At 45.8% G+C, this 17,212-nt stretch overlaps 1 long non-coding RNA gene across 1 annotated transcript; it reads left to right on the top strand.

The window, feature by feature from the left end:
• The first annotated feature begins 1,544 nt into the window (after window positions 1-1,544).
• On the top strand, window positions 1,545-10,279 carry LOC125414740 (uncharacterized). The gene is made up of 3 exons (XR_007236359.3): window positions 1,545-1,845; window positions 5,633-5,726; window positions 9,819-10,279. It is a non-coding gene; the product is annotated as an uncharacterized LOC125414740 (long non-coding RNA).
• The last annotated feature ends 6,933 nt before the right edge of the window (window positions 10,280-17,212 follow it).

Here is a 17,212-nt window from a genome sequence, read left to right as displayed (position 1 = left end):
AGCCCTCATCCTGACTAGGGTTGCCTGAGTGTCCTCTTAGGAAGTTCCCAAACCTGGGGGTGTTTCGGGGGCCCTCTCAATGCAATGTTCAATCAGTTACCTCTAAAAGAATGTTTTGAGGGTAGACAGCACATTATCCAACTCAACGTAGATAAATGAACTCAAAAGCATAGGGTCTGAAGACAAATGTATTTTTAGGTGGGACAGTTGCTGGGGATCAGGGAATCAACCCTCCATACCCTCTCCCCACCTCTGCCACCTTATGCATGCTAGGCAAGCATTCTGTTACCCCCAACTCTTGGAAGAACTAGCCCTACATGAATAAAAGACACTGTTTGGGTGGAAGTTCCACGATTTGGTCTGATTTGGATTATTGCGGAGGCGGAGAGGTTTATCAGGGTGCAGAAACTTTCCAGACACAGACGCCATCCAGCAGTGTTTTGCCTTCAGCGGCCTTTCTCTAAATGATAAACACTTCACGAGCCTCCGGACTTTAGAATCTAATCACCTTGCACACACTGAAACAGAAAGCAGGACTAGCATTTAAATCGTTTAGGTTATTATACACTAAAAGCTTCTGGTCCTGCCCCACCCGTGTGTGACTTTTTTTTTTTCTTCCCTCCGCAATAGACTCTTGTACAAGACAGGGTCTCACAGTGTAGCCCTGGCTGGCCTGGATGTCCTGTGTAGATCACACTCGCTTCACATTCATAAGTAACCACCTGAGTTCCGGGCTTAGGGTTGTGCACCACCACACCTGGTGGAAACAACCGACTTGTGTGCATTTTTTTCTTTCATTCAGTTTTCGCTCTGTTAGGGACTGCATGTAGGGCATCAGCACACTAGCCAAGGGTTTGTACCACTGACCTAGACCCCCGGCTCCACCACAAGTAGACTTGGATGGCTTTTCTACATGCGTGAAGGGAAATGGCATATTTAATCACAAATCCTGTGTGTTGTGGGAGTTCCGTGTCAATGTGCTGGATTAGGAATGTTCTGCTGTTTCTGCGTCTGTTTAAAGTGTACTCAATCAACAAGAATTACTTGAATACCTCCTTCGTGCCAAGCAGACTTGTGAACTTCTTTGATTGAACATGAATGCTGCAGCTCAGAAACATCCTCATTAGGGAAGCCTCTGGGAAATTCCGTTCTCCTCTGTGGAAGAGAATCAACGAACCACGTGTTTGGGGGATGTTGCATTGGGCCTCGTATCCAGTGTGCTAGATACAGGTCTTGCTTTCTGTCTCTTTGATAGAATGCAGCCTTCCTGGGGGGAGGGGACAGGGAAATCAACCTTCCCTTTTTACAAAGGTTAATAAAATGGTACTTGTTTGAGAACTCACTATGGAGCTCAGACTGTCCTGCCCCAGCCGGGAATTATAGCCATGAGCTACTATGCCCAAAATGGTACTTGTCTCCAGCTGGTTAAATTTAAAACACTGGAAAAAAAATAAAATAAACAGTTTTGTGCAAGGCCTTTCAAATCTGGGCATGAGCATATTCTTCTGCGGGTGAGCTGATCATATTGGCATGTCACTCACAGGTCTGCAAGCATGTGTCTACCCTGGAGGGAACTGAGCCCTCCAGGCCTCCGTTACCCTTCTGGTTCTCATAACAGTGTGGTTCGCATTACTGCGGCTGCTGCTGGCCCCTTCTCCCTGAGTGCTGACAGGTTTCAAGGAAGGGCTGGGCCAAAACTGTTTCTCTTTTCTTCTTCAAGCTCTGAACTGAGACATTCCCTGACATCCCGGTGACTGGGCTTCTGAGGCCATTGGAAGCCTCTGTTATGCAGTTGGCAGAAACGACAGATAGTGAGTGCATCCAGCTGCAACAGGAAGCAACAGAGTAAGTCAAACCGGTATTTCCCTGTGAGCATGGGTGCCGCTGCCTAGCCTACACCTGGTGTCCGGGTTGAAAGAGAGAAGTGCAGCCCCAGCGGCCAGGAGCACTCCCCTGCTCCTAGTTCTTTGACATCAAGGGACAAAAGGTCACTGGATTGACTTAATTGGGGTTACTGTAAACTGGGGAGGAAAGCTGCTGAGTCTCCATGACGACCTGAAGTCTAGAGCCTGGTGCCAGCAGGAGGCCGCTGGAGGGTGTGCTTCTCAGGAGGCTGCTTTTTCTCTCCTTGCTGACACCCTGACTCAACCTGGGGCTCGTTGAGTCTGTCGTGCCTGTGACATCACTTCCTCCATCTTATAGAAGAGAATTTCTGCTAGATATATGACCACCCAGCTAGTAAAGACACTTCTGATGAAGTTCTGACCTGTGCAGTGTGGGTAGACACGATATGGACAACGTCTGGGTCATTCTCTTGGTGCTTTCTGTTTGTTTGTTGTAAAAACAATTCAATGGGAAGCAGCCTGGCCTCAGCCTTGGGATGCTCTCACCCCACCTTCTGAGTGCCTAGATTACAGCCTGCTGCTATTACTTTTTTCAACAGACACAGGTAAACTCTTCTCCCCTGTGCCTTCCTTGGTCTTGGTGTGGCTGAGAAGCAGCAGATGAAGTCACTGCCTTTGACCTAGAGAGCCGGGAATGGAAGGTTGACTATGGCAACAATAGCACAGACATCTGGGCCTCAACTACACAGACCCAAGATGATTACTAACCCTGCTTAGACTGTTGGTCTTCATTCACACTTTCCTATAAAAAGGAAACTGTTGTGCAGGATTAGTTAAAGATGTGTTACACTTGTATATGCTGTGGAACATTTGCTTAATGATGCAAAGATGTGTTATATTCTTCTATGTTGCATGGGTTTAACTCTGTAAAGCTGTGTTGCTACCTTGCCTGTGTAAAACCACCTTATTGGTCTAAGAAAGAGCTGAACAGCCAATAGCAAGGCAGAAGAAAGGATAGACAGGGCCGGCAAGCAGAGAGAATAAATAGGAGGAGAAATCTAGAGCAAGGAACAAGAAGCAAGAAAAGAGAGAAGAATTCAAGGAGTCAGCCACCCGTGGAGTAAACAGGAAAGCAAGATACACAGAATAAAGAAAGGCAAACCACAGTTAAAGAGAAATAGGATAATTTAAGTTAGAAAAGCTGGCTAGAAACTGAAAAGTTTCTGCACCCCATAAGCCTCCTCGCCGATGCAATAATCTGAAGCGGACTGAATTAGAAAAAGCCCAGGTTTAATGGTTACAAACGCTCCCGGAAGGCTTCCCAACCCCAACAGTGGAGATGAGAAAGAAGACCAGAAAACCACATGTTTGTTCCCTGGGGGGCAGTTAAAATCCTCCGTGAGAGTGGTCTTGAGCATCTCTGGGGAGGGATCATTATTTAGTGGGCTTTCTTGGGGGGGCAGAGTCTAGATTGAGGCAACCCCATGGGAGGAGGCTTGGGGTGGAGCCTCCATCCAAACATTCCAGACTCTGGATACATGAATGCTGGGTGGAGTGACATTTCCACCCAAACAGAAACAAGTCAAGTTAGGCAGGCATTCAGAAGAAAGAATACATTTCTGCTTATTTACTACAGGAAAGTTGCTGTCTTATTTGAGCTATTGTTATACTGAGCCTTTAAGAGAGTCTAAAACCTGGCGGGATGGTTCAGTGGGTAAAGCACTTGTTTCGTAAGCCCAAGGGCCCAAGCTCAATACTTGTTTCCAATGGAAAGGTGGAAGGAAGGAACCCGCCCCCCACATATGTGCTGAGGCATGCCCCTTTCCCACATGCCATACAAAAAAAAAAAAAGTAATGAATATTTTTTAAAAATCTTGAACCAAACTTGTAAATCTAGTTTTTTTTTTCCTGTTTTCTGATATGGAAAATGATCCCCTTGTCACTTGTAAATTTACCACACCTCAGTGGAAGTAGCCATATGAGAATTTTCAGTTCTTCCACCCAGGAAATTGATTGGTCCATCTTTTGTCTTCTGCTCAGCTAAACTATGATGGGAGAGTCAAGGAATGCAAGCCTAGTTACTGGGCATCCCCAGGAAAGGACATTCCCAGAGGATGGTCATTTACTTTCCTGACCCAGGCTTATGCTCTGAGGTCAACCAAGCCTAGAGGCGTGTATACGGCACCTCAGAAAGATATAAATTCTAGCATGGAAGTAGATTAGCAGGACATACATGGCCACCAGCTGCCAACTCCTGGACTCACTTCAGTGGCAATCCTTAGGTCTGAAGTCACATTTGAACATCATTTGAAAGGACTATGCCTGAGGTGAGATCCCTCTCCATCACCAGTGAGCCTGTAAAACCCAGTTGTCTTCATACTCTCAGAACAAAATGGCTAGATTCTCCCTTTCTGAAAGGGAGATAGGGAAAAGGAAGAGATGACAGGTCCCAAGCAAGCCCCAAACCTAATGGAATAAGCACTCCACATGCAGAAAGCTGAAGAATGACCTCTTCAGATGTCACTGTCTGCCCTTTCTTCTCTGCTAGGACAGTGGTCCTGCCTCTGTGACCAACTGGGGTACTATTCCAATCTTCTAGATGGACCGGAAGCGCAGGTTTTCAATCGCAGCCTTCAAGCCTTCAAACCTGGAGTTTTAATAAGCAGCACTGGAACCTCCATGACTCTGAGAAAAGCGCATTTTTACCTTCTGATAGCGCTACAATCTCATCAATAATAGTCATAATTTTTAAAAAGGTCACAAAATTAGCTGGGCAGTGGTGGCACAGGTCTTTAATCCCAGCACTCAGGAGGCAAAGACAGGTGGATCTCTGTGAGTTCAAGGCCAGCCTGATCTACAGAGCTTCCAGGACAGGCTCCAAAGCTATAGAGAAATCCTGCTTCAAAAGAAAAAATAAACAAAAACAAATCAATCAATAAAAAGGCCACAAAATTGACTTCTTCCTCTTTCTTCTCCCCAACCTTCTTTCTTCTCCTTTTATTTGGTTTCTGAGACCAGGTCTTGCTAAGTAGTCCTTGTTGATCTAGGACTCACTAGGTAGACCAGGCCCACCCACAATTTTCTTGCCTCTGCCTCACAGGTTCTGGGATTAGAAGTGTGTACCACCATATCTGTCTTACTATGTAACCCAGGATGACTTTGAACTAACGATCTTTTTACCTCAGCCTCCCAAGTACTAGGACTGCAGGAATTAACTACCATGTCCAGCATGACAGCATGCCTTGCTCTGCTCCTCCTTCCCCCTCCCTCCCCTGGTGTCATTCTGTTCAGTGCACAGCTGACCCTTAGAACACCAGTGTCCTTCTGGAACCTGGGCCGCGTCAGCTGGCCACACACCGAGAGAATGACCTCTTCGGAGCTTTCTCAATTTTTCACAGAGTGGGTAGGGTGAGAATTTTCTAAATCTTTTACATTCTAGTTCCCTTTGCTTAACAATTCTGACTTCAAGGAAGTTCTTTCTTCTCATGTTTGTATCCGGGACCTGAGCTCCTTCTCAACATTTGGCTTAGAAATCTATCCAGGTAAATGGCTAATTTCCCCTCCTCTCCACCTCCCCTGCCAAAAACAAACAAAAAACCATACAAACAACAACAACAACAAAAAACCTGCTAGAGCATAAACTTGGGCTCTCTGCTCAGCAAGAACTATCTTTTCCTACCCTGTCTGTTGGAGTCCTGGTCACGATGGCGTCACCGCCCACATGTTTACCAGCCATACTGGTTATAACTCTCTAAGACACTTAGCAGTTTTCTTCTTTCCTCTTGGAGTTCCCAGGAGACCTGATTTTAAAGTCCCTTCTCGGCAACCTGGGCTGCTGAGCCAGTCTCGTGGAGTCCAATTCCATAGCTTCGGCATCACCAAGTAAGTACACAGAACCACCGCACTTCTCAGCACCAAGCAACATAGTCACACACACGGGCCGCAAGAGCAAAATACCCGTATGCTGGGAAGTTCTTGCAAAGCTGCGAAGGCGCCAGCCCAGTGTCTGCTAAGGGTTCTCCTGTTTCTAGAATGTCGACCTCATAGCACAGAGAGAGCAAGCTGTACCACGCCAGGGTAGGTGTCGGGAGGAATCAAAGCGAGCAAACAATAGAGATGGCTCCACACCCGTGTTTATTGCGGCGCTATTCACAACAGCCGAGATAGGAGACAGCCACATAATGCGGTTTTATCTCACCATAAAGACTAATGAAAGCATGCCGTTTTCAGGAAAATGAATGAACCGGAGAACATCATGTTAAGTAAAACAAGCCAGACTCAGAAAGACAAAATTACATGTTTTCTCTCATGAGTGACAAAAAGACATGTAAATAGAATGGGGGGGCCGTCTTAGGAGGCGGAAGAGGCCAGTTAGAGGGGCATGGGGAGGCAAACATAATCAAAGCATTAGATGTGTATGAAACTGTCATAATGAAACATAATGAAACATCAATTCTGTAAAATTAATATAAACCCATGTCGGAATACAGCCCAAGAATGAAGTTGTGTGAGAATTTTGTTCTGTTGTTGTTGTTTTTCTATTTTTTAAGACAGGGTCTCTCTGTGTAGCTTTGGAGCCTGTCCTGGAACTTGCTCTTGTAGACCAGGCTGGCCTTGAACTCACAGAGATCCACCTGCCTCTGCCTCCCGAATGCTAGGATTAAAGGTGTGAGTCACCACCACCCCAGCTGTTGTGTGAAAATTCTGAGTGCTTGTGAGAAAACTCCAAGAAAACAAGAGTCTTGAGCAATGCATGCCTTTCATTGGAGCACTCAGGAGGCAGAGGCAGGCGGATCTTCTGTGAGTTTGAGACCAGCCTGGCCTAAAGAGTGAGTTCCAGGGCAGCCAGGGCTACACAGAGAAACCATGTCTTGAAAAGCAAAACAAAACAAAAACAACAACGAAAAACAAAGAACATCAAAAAGAGTCAAAACGCAGAATTGATGTTGGAACGTGTTTTCGTGCTCCTCCCCAGGTGTATCGGAAAGGAGTGAGCTCATTTCAGCTGTTGTTACTCATACGACTCTGTAGAAAAACCTGCTTTTGCCATGTGTGGCTTGTCCTTGTGACTGTACTCCTTACTCAGGTGACTCTTAACCCACAGAGTATAAAGTATGATGCACTGAGTGAAGCTGGCTATTATATGAGACTTTACTTCGCCTCATTTTTAGGCCCTGCCCTCCCAGGTTGATTTGGCCAAGCAGATCGGTAAACACCCATGTATATGTACACACATACACACACACACACACACACACGCACACACACACACACAGGTGGGGAGGGAGAGGTAGAGAGAGGGAGAAAGAACAAACTAGCACTCCAACTTCATACAAGGACACTAATCCAATTCAAGAGCTCCGCCTCTATGACCAGTCACCTCCCAAAGGTGCCATCTTCTGGCGCCACCATGTTGTGGTTGTGATTCCAACATGAATGTGGGAGAAACACTAACAGTCAGTCCCTAACAGACAGACTAGAATAAGCTGCAGAGGGGCATGCTGGGGAATCTCCAGTCACAGTGTAACTGGAGAAAACGGTGGTGAACAGTTTAGTGAATGAGGGCAGGGGGTTCTCGGGGCTCATCACTCTCCCGCTCCCAGCAACCAAGCAGGATTTGGAAATGAATGGACTCTGGGGCCCCCTTCCCAACAGTGACCCTCTCAGGGTCGCCCTTTCTTCACTTTCATATATCGAAAGAATAGAAGCACGGGGTTAAATTAGAATTCAGGAAACAAAATGGAAACAGTAAGCGCTGTGCACCAGCCTTTACTAAAGTTAAGCTCGAGAGAAGGGTATGTGAGCTCATACTGTATTCCCAGCACCTGAGGTGGCTGAGGTGGGAGGATTGTTGCAAATTTGAGGCCAACGTGGGCTACAGAGTAAGACCATGTCTTTAAAAAGTATTTATGTTTTGTGTCTGAGTGTTCTGCACGTACACCTACTTGCCAGAAGAGGGCATCGGATCCCATACAGACGGTTGTGAACCACCATGTGGGTGCTGGGAATTGAACTTGGGTCCTCTGAAAGAGCAGCCAGTGCTCTTAACTGCTGAGCCATCTCTCCAGCCCCAAGACTGTGTCTTTAAAAAGCAAACAAAAAATTAAAACTCTAATAATTGTTATTATTATTCTTTCAAGGACACATGCTTATTAAGTCCTTGCTTACTGCCAGGAATAAGAGACCCTCTGAGTTAAATAATTTAGTGGTCCCACAACTAATCATTCTCCTGGGCACAACTCTAAAAAGCAGGTACTGGGAAGAATTATCTTCTTTCTCCCACCCCCCCTCTTCGTGTGTGTGTGTGTGTGTGTGTGTGTGTGTGTGTATGCATGTGCATATCCAGGCACATGTCCATGGAAACAGAGGATAACTTATAGGAGTCAGTTATCTCCAGGGATCAAACTCAACTGTCAGTCTTGGGGGCACGCATCTTTACCTGCTAAGCCATCTCCCCAGCCCCTAAGGAGAATTCTTATCAATAACACATCCTCCATTCCTTCTCCTCCAGCACCTCCTACTTCTTTGTTCCACAAATGGAAACACACTAGTCTCTAAATTCAAGCACATAGTCTGGTGACAAAGAGTGACTAGTCAATTATGATGCGCTGGATTCTAGGACTTGTTAAAAACCAAGTCATGAAGCCAGGTGTGGTGGTGAGCACCTTTGAGCCCAGCACTTGGGAGACAGAGGCAAGCGGATCTCTGTGAGTTCTAGGCCAGCCTGGTTGGTCTACAGAGCAAGTTCTAGAACAGCCAGGGCTATGGAGAGAGACCCTGTCTCAAACAAACAAAAAACTGAGTCATATAAAGCTAGCAGCAGCTACTGAACCAACATGGGCAGATGGGAACAGGAAAGGCTTCCTGGAGAAAATGACAGAGGAGACGGGGCTGGTGAACAGAAAGCCACACAGTGAACAGGAGAACATGGAAGAGCCCCCAGACGCAGATGTGTTGCGTGGTGGCTGAAGGCAGGTCACTGGAACACAGGTGAGAAACATGGCAACTACAGCTCATTTATTCCAGGCGGCCAGTGAGAAGGCCCAGGAGAGGAGATCTTTGTAGTCTTGTCCGTGATGGGGCCCACCAGGAATGCCAGCACTTGGGAACGAAGGTCAGAGGGGGGCTGTGAATTTGAGGCCAGTCGTAGTTACATAATAAGATCCTGTCTCAAAAACAAAGAGGGTGTTTAAAACTCTAAGATGTTTGGAGCTGTCTTCCAAGCACAGTTGAGTCCCCCACTGGAGGGACGAGGTTGGTTACGCAGCTGTCCTTGGGCACATGCAGAGTTGGTTAAATACAAGACGTAAAAATTATGGCTGGAGGTGTAGCTCAGTTGGTGAAGTATTCGCCTAGCAGACACAAAACCTTAGTCAGAACATGGAGGCAGTCTGATAAGTTCAGGTCTAGCCTTGGCTACATAGCAAGGTGGAGGTCAGCTTCGAGTACACAGGACCCTGTCTCAAAGAAAGAAAGAAACCTCTTGAGTTTTCATAAATAGAAGTTTGGATAATAAATCCCCAGTAATGGAAGCCAAGCTTTTCAAGGCATGGATTTTGTCTTGTTTGTAGCTTACTTCTCAGAGTCCAGGACAGAGCCTGACACACAGGGAACACTTGACGGTCATTTGTTCAGTAAGTGGGGGAGCTAGCGGAAAAGAAGCATATATTCTAAGCGTGCTGTTCGCCGACCTTTGTCCATCCCTTTCGGGTTGGCCCTGATTACAACAGCATTTTTGGCTCACATCTGAAGCAGACAACAAGTTTTTTAAGTTGTATATTAACTAGGCTTTTCAATGGTTATGTAAATGAAAAAGCAGCCTTCAAGAAGTAGCACTGAAACTTTCATTGCAAAAGAATAGCTGAACAAAATTAATAGTCTTCTTGTTAGCCTTTTATTATTACTCCGACAAAAGACTGGAGGAAAGTCAATTTTGAAAGAGTGAACTAAACAAACCTTCCTTTCAATTTTCAGAGATGTAAACCTGCCACGGTCAGTTAGCCCACTGCCTTTGAGCCTGCGGCAAGCAGATACTTCAGGGCAAGAAGCACGTGGTGGAGCCAAGCCAAAACTGGTCCCTTCCTCCTGGCCAAGAAACCAAGGAGAGAGAGAATGAGGTTAAGGTCCCAGGAGCGCCACTGGCCTTACTTCCTTTGTCTAGGCCCTCCTCAAAATTCCACTTCCCTGTAGCACCCCAGGCCTTGGGGACGTCTAACTGGGAATGATGGGACTGTTTGATTCTCTCCCATCTGCCTCACCTTGCAAATCAGACAGAGACAACTTGCAAAGGTCAGATGCATCGTCTGCAGAACACCCCACCGCTGCACATCTTCAACTCCAGGCTGCTCCCTTAACATCTGCCCTGCAATTCTACTCTATCTAAAAAGGCTTAATAGGAATTGGCTCCAAAAATACTTGACTGATGTCAAGGGAAAAGAAACCATTTGAATAAAAATAATCATTTTCTAAAAATAATAAAATTTAGCTCTTTCTTCTTTTCACGGGGTTTTGCTATGTTGCCTAGGCTGGTCTTGCTTGGATTCCTGAACTCAAATGATCCTCCTGCCTCAGTCTCCCAAGTGACGGAAACTATGTACTACCAAGGCCAACCAGGAGCTGCATTTCTTAAACTTCCCCTGCTCTGCCTGTTCATCTGTCTGCGCAGTCATGACAATGATTTCTCACTGTCCTGGAGGCTGGGAGGGAGCTGTGTGTTCTCAGGCTGACCCTCACACTGCAGCAGACAGAGAAGGGGCCAGCCTTCTCTGAAGCCTCCTAGCCTCCTTTATAAGATCCTTAATCTCATCCCAAGGGAGAGGCCCTCAAGACCTGGTGATTCCCTGCCGGTCCGATCTCTTGACACTAAGGCATTGCAGAGTAAGTTAGCGGACACAGTCAGACCATTGCAGAAAAGCTAGGGGAAACAGTCAGACCATTGCAGACTAAGTTAGCAGTCACAGTCAGACCATTGCAGACTAAGTTAGTAGACACAGTCAGACCATTGCACCATTCGTGAGATAGCAAAACCAGGCAATCAGAAGTGCATTTCAACAGCTGAAATTGATATTTTTCGGTAGGGGTGGAGGCTGGCAGGGAGTATTTGGAATAATGCCTGTAAATAACACCACCCTAGTTGAGACCTACAAGCAAAACATATTCAAATTCCTTTACAAAGAAATTTCCTTGAAAATGTTTTTTTGGGGAGGGGGAGGAAAAACTTTTTAGGTGAGGCCAACTTTTTTCTTTTTTAATCTATGATCACAATCCAAATAATTTAAAATGCAAAGTTGGAGAAAGAAATGGAAACGAATGTGGAGGCCAGTTCCGCGCTCACAAAAGGGAGTGGAAAAATTCTTTCCTATTATGCTGACCACATTCCTCTCCTAAAACATAAGCTCTCAGCTGAACCAGTATTATAATACAATAGGCGTGTTTTTATCCAGGATGGCTGGACAATGGGTCCACCTACTTCTTTTTCTCAGCACTGGGGTTGAAAGCAGGGCTTCCTACGTGCTGCGCAAGTGCTCCATGGTTGAGCTGCAAACAAGGCCCACTTTCTAATTCAGATAAAATTAAATTGCTTAGGCTGCCCTAGAACTGACACTCTAACCCAGGCAGGATGTGAACTTGGAATCCTGCTACCTCAGCCTCCCAAGCAGCTGGGAGGCCTGAATCACGTTCCTCGCCTACCTAATTTCAGTGTGGGGCTGAGTTATCAGGTACACCACTCAAGACTTCATTTTTAAATCACCTTATTGTCTAACTAATTTGGGCTTATTTTAATCCTTCTTTAATTCAGAAACACACAGAGAGGGTTGTTTCGTTTTGTTTTGACCTCCGTCTTCATTGTTACTGATAGTAGTCTGTTTCCTGTTGTAAAAATACATCTGATACTGCTTTAAATACAAGCTTGGGCTGGAATATAGCTCAAAAGTAGAGTGCTCGTCTAGCAAGGACAAGGCCCTGGTTTCAAGGTGCAGAGATGCATAAAATTAGACGTGGTCAGGAATGCCTGTAAACCTAGCGTTTGGGAGTTAGAGGCTGGAAGACCAGAAGCTCAAGGTCATCCTCAACTAGGTAGCAAGTTCAAGGCCAGCCTGGACTGTGCGAGGCTGTCTCGCAAACAGGAGCCATGTGCTCTTTAACTGGAAGTTTCGGAAGCTGAAAATACAAAATCTTACAACCCCTGGAGGGTACCCTTTAAGCAGAATTTCAGCATGGCAGATGGCATGGCAGGAACATAGATGCACAGGGAGGGATCAAGCACACAGGCAGAGAGACTGGAAGCCTGAAACAGGGAGGAACCAGTACGGTCTTTCGTTTCAGAACCGCCCACTCTTGAGAGAACTAAGGTCCCAAGAGAACTGCATTAATCCTTTCTGAGGGCTAATGACCTAATCACTTCCCTCTCACTTGGTCCTACTTCTTTGGACATTCTCAGTTAGGGTTTCTATTGCTCTAAAGAGACACCATGACCACGGCAACACTTATAAGGAAAACATTTAACTGGGCTGGTTCACAGTTTCAGAAGTTTAGTCCATTAGCTTCTCAGTGGCGCGCAGGCAGATATGGTGCTGGAAAACGAGTAGGGAAGTCTACTTGATCAGCAGAGGGAAGCGGACTGAGACACTGGGATGTGACCTCCACGTAAATGAGCCGTCAAAGCCCGCCTCCACATTGACACGCTTCCTCCAACAAGGCCACGCCCGCTGCCATAAAGCCACACCTCCTAGTAGTGCCACTCCCACGGGGCCATTCCTCCCCCCCCCCCCCACTACCTTGGTGCATGTATATGTTTATGTGTGACTGCATATGTGTGCAGGAGCCAACCTCGGGTGACACTTGTGTTACCTTTGCATATCTCAGTTTAACGTGGAACTTGCTAAGCTGTTTGGTCCGATCCTTTCACCTCCCTAGTGCTAAGGAATCGGGTGCGCACCAATACACCCGGGTTTTTACTGGTGCTGGAGATGAGACTCGGTCCTTATGTTCTTACAATAAGCACTTTGCCAGCGGGGTCGTCTGCCTCCCTCAGCCATACCCGTAGAAGAGTCTGCTAACACCCCTCTGCACTAGAGACCAAGCCTCTGGCCCATGGACCTTGGGACCATACCCTCCATCCATTCAAGCCATAACCTTACTTCTTTAAGGCCAAGCTCCTCACAGCCTTCAGAGCCCTCTTGCTCTGTCTGACCTTTACCTGGCCCTCCTCCTCCTTCACCTTTCTGCTCCCACTCCCACCCCACTCAATGCAGCCAGCAAATTCTCTGCTTTTTTTGGGGGGGGGGGTGTTTCAAGCCCAACCTCTCCCAGGAATGTATCCTCCCTTTGTCTTATCAACAGTCACATCTCCATTGACAGTTCTTTCTTCCCCAGACCACTCTTCCACAGCACACACAGCCTCGAGGGCAATGTTAGCACTTGATAAGTACATTCCAAGGCGTCCTGGTCTGACTGAATCCTACACCCTGCTCCCTCCTAGATTGGAAGCCCTGAAAGATAAGATCTGTACCTCAAAAGTCACCATGGTACAGGGTCGACACTCAGCAAACAACAGCTAAATTCAATGAAATAGGTTCACCTGTAAGCTGCATTCTTTACCAGCTTTTCTCATATTTTTATTAGATATGAGAAATATATTTAATATTTAACTATTTAATAATAATTTTTAATACAAATAATTAAAGTTATTTGGGGTCTCAGATATAGCTAATCCCAAGCACTATCAAAAATTAAAACAAAAATTAAAAACAATATCTTTTACCAGAGCGTGAGGTAGCACCCTGGGGGATTAGGAGTTTGAGGTCATCCTTTGCTACACAGTCCATTCTGAGCTACGTGAGACCAAGACTCGGAAATAACGAAGTGGTCATGATTCCTGAGTCAGGCAGACCTGGACCCTAACCAGCATAGTTCCATACAGAGACAGTGAAGGGAACACGGAGGCTTTTATGAACTGTTTGCAGAAACAAGGCAAAGGAAACCTCTGATTGGTTAAATTGAAAACATCTGATTGGTTAAAACCTAATAAAAAGTTAGCTGCTGGTTTCTGATTGGCTAAACTGAAGTTCCCTTGCCATTTGGACAAGTTTTTATTTTAACAGCCTCCCAATTCACTATTATAGTGGTCATCACCTTGCTGAGAGGCAACCCAGGACCTTGCACCTGTTAGGCAGTGTTCCTACCACAGAGTTCAGCTCCTAGCCTGCAACTAATTATTCTAACAAGATGGATACTTATTAGCCTTGTCTGAAGTTTTGGGGGATACACTGGTAGACAGAATGGCTCGTGCCCTCTTGATGCTTAGAATCTAATGTGAAGGAAAATAAAGCTTGGGTTATCAGGGTCTTCAGTTTCCTATACGAATGCTTTAAAAATCATTGAATCAATCCAAGCATCTTCACTGCTAACAGGTAATTGTGTGTGCGTGCGAGTGTGTGTGTGTGCGCGTGCGCGCGCGCGTGCAAGCGCGTGCACGTGTGTGTTGGAGATGCAACTAAACATAATTATTTTAAGAAACAGGTGCCCAGCAACTTTGAACAGATCGAAGCTTCTCCCTTGCCACGGTGTTAAAGGAGTTGTTTCAGAAAGGTGTCTGGCTTTCATATTTCAGTGTAAACAAGTTTACAAAGGAATTAAACTGCATTAGTATTCTGATCCCTTCTTAAATCAAATTATCTAAGTCTTTGGTAAGCAGTAAAGACGGCTGGAATATGGCACCGGAATGCAGGCCATTGCTTTTCTTTAGAAAATTTACTTGGCGGAGATTCTCGGTGTTTGCCCTACTCTTTATAGGCAGGAGTCTTTAAGCTACATCAAACTCAAGGACTTAAACGAACATAAAGAAACTGAAAAGGAGCAAGTGTGTGGGATGGGGTAAGGTGGACAGCCCAGAGGCTATGATCCTCAATGCCTGAGAATCAGTCAACACATCAGAATCTTTCTAAAACACACACTGAGCTGGACATGGTGAGGCATGTGTTTAATCCCAGAGCTCTGACCAGAGGCAACTGAATCTATGAGTTCAAGACCAACCTGATACAGGTGAAAGAGCTACACAGAGAAACCCTGTCTCTAAAACTAAAACAAACAAACAAACAAACAAAACACACTGTATACATGAGCACACTGTACACAAAACCACCACGGAAAGTGTCTCAGACCTCATTACCCGGCTCTCTTGCTCAATTTCAGACTGCTAAATCCAAAGGCACCGGTCCACACTTAACCTAGAAGTCAACCACCTTTGATCTTGAATGACGATCAGTGAAATTAATGAAGTGTTAACATAAAACTAAAAAGGGATTAAAGGGAAGGAGGAGAATGGGAAGAGTCATCCAGAAGAGAGGAAAAGGAAGGAACACAGGAAGGAGAATAAGGAGAGGGGTGCGGTGAGAGGAGTGAAAGGAGTCCTCCCTTTAGGATTCCTAGAATAAATACTCACCCACCCCCATGGCCCTGCCTCCCTGGGCTCACCTCCAGCCCCCTAGCACCTCTGCTTTCCTCTGCAACTCACCCCCCTCCACGCCTCCCAAAGGATCTGACCTTTCCTGCTGCCCTCCACAGTGCTGGCCTCTCTAGAGCCTCTGCCTCCAACTTCTCCCTTCCTACTTTAACCAAAAATTTGTTTCCAGTTTTGGGGCCAGGTAAATGTCATGACAGGCCCCTAAAAACTCAGTTAAGAATTAGGCCTCAGTTCCAGCCTCCTGAAACTGAACAAGTCGGTTTCTGAGGAAGACATGAACAAAGGGCGATCAATCCCCAACACACCCTCCACCCCCACAGTAAGGATGAGGGGAATTGCAGGTACTAGGCTGGAACCGTCTCGAGATAATAAAAGCTTTTGCTGATTGTATACATGGACGGTGGTCTTTTGTGGAACTTCTTCAGGACCCTAACAAGCTTTAGTTTGGTTGGTTAGTTTAGTTTACTTTGGTAGCCTGGTTAACCATGCAGCTGAGGATGACACTGAATTCTGACCCTCCTGTCTCTGCCTTCCAAGTGCTAGAGTTAAATGTACATGCATCACCAAGTCTTATACTGTAGCCAGGCTAGCCTTGAACTCTCAGTGATTCTCCTGCCCCAGCATCTCTAATGCTGGGATTACAGGCATGAGGTGTGAGTCACTATACCAACCAAAAACTCATCTAAATCTGCTGGACCCATGGCCCTGTGACTTCATTCTCAATGAGAAGACCAGAACTCAAGAGGACATGACCTTTTGTTCCATCATTGACCCTGTCTGGTTACTTAACCCCTTTGCTCTTTCTGAGTTCATTTTTGTGATTTCACATGTTTATGGCTCTAGCTGCTTCTGTTATCTTTCTCCAAATTTGAGTAGTCCCAGAATTTAACTTTCGCTTTTTTGTTTTCTTTACACAACCTGCCTGAGGGAACTATTGATTATGATGATGTAATACAGTGTGACCAAAAAAACTAAATCACACATACAGATAAAAAATTGGTTTTGAGACGGCAGTGGAAGCAAACAACTTTAATCCCAGAATTTGGAAGGCAGAGGCAGGTAGATCTCCATGAGTTCGAGACCAGCCTCTGGTCTACAGAGTGACTTCCAGGATAGTCAGAGAAATCCTGTTTCAAAGAGAGAGAGAGACAGAGAGAGAGAGACAGAGAGAGAGAGAAGGAGTTTTAGGAGGCAAGGGAAACACACACACACACATATACACACACATACACAAATCTTCCTGAAGATATGGCAAGAGAGGATTGGAGTTCAAAGTCATCCCCACCTATCTCCTGGACTCTCTTATTTTCCCCATCACCCATCAATTCAAACAGGTTGTAAATAGCACCACTAGGACCAAAGGTGCACAAACATCTTTTTAAGATGCCTTCCACTATTTTGGGTTTATAACCAAAGTGAAATGGTTGGATCATTTGGTAATTATATATTTGAACTATCCCTGAGGATGGAAATCTTCTAGAGATGAATCTAGAGAGACAACACTGTGGCAAGAGACACTTAGACCCTGGGCTTCCAGCTGTTGTCAGTGGTGGGCTAGCAGTTTGTCTAATTACTTCTGGATTGAAGTTAGAGAGAGGGTGTGGGTGTTCTGGAGGATTCCCTTAATTAAAGGATAGCTCCAGATTTGGGTAGGGCTGAAGCTTATATAAGTTTAGTAGTATTTATTGTGGAAATTTGGTCTGACAGCCAATCGTGGGTGACTTGGCCCAATGGGTGTGGTCTTCTTTGAGGGTATGTGACCTGAAGACCCCCAAATAAAAAGCCACGGTGGGGCAAAGCTTGCTCTCTCTTGGACCGTGGAGGGTTTGCTGGCCGCAGCAGCTTGGTGACTTCCCCAGACCTCTCCATCTCTCTTGGGAGAGGATCAGAGATCTAAGCAGCA

The sequence above is a fragment of the Myodes glareolus genome, chromosome 17 (genome assembly GCF_982192425.1).
Source record: "Myodes glareolus chromosome 17, mMyoGla1.1, whole genome shotgun sequence".
NCBI lineage: Eukaryota > Metazoa > Chordata > Mammalia > Rodentia > Cricetidae > Myodes > Myodes glareolus.
The sequence above is the reverse complement of the archived record's forward strand: the minus strand, read 5'-3'. Positions and strand labels throughout refer to the sequence as shown.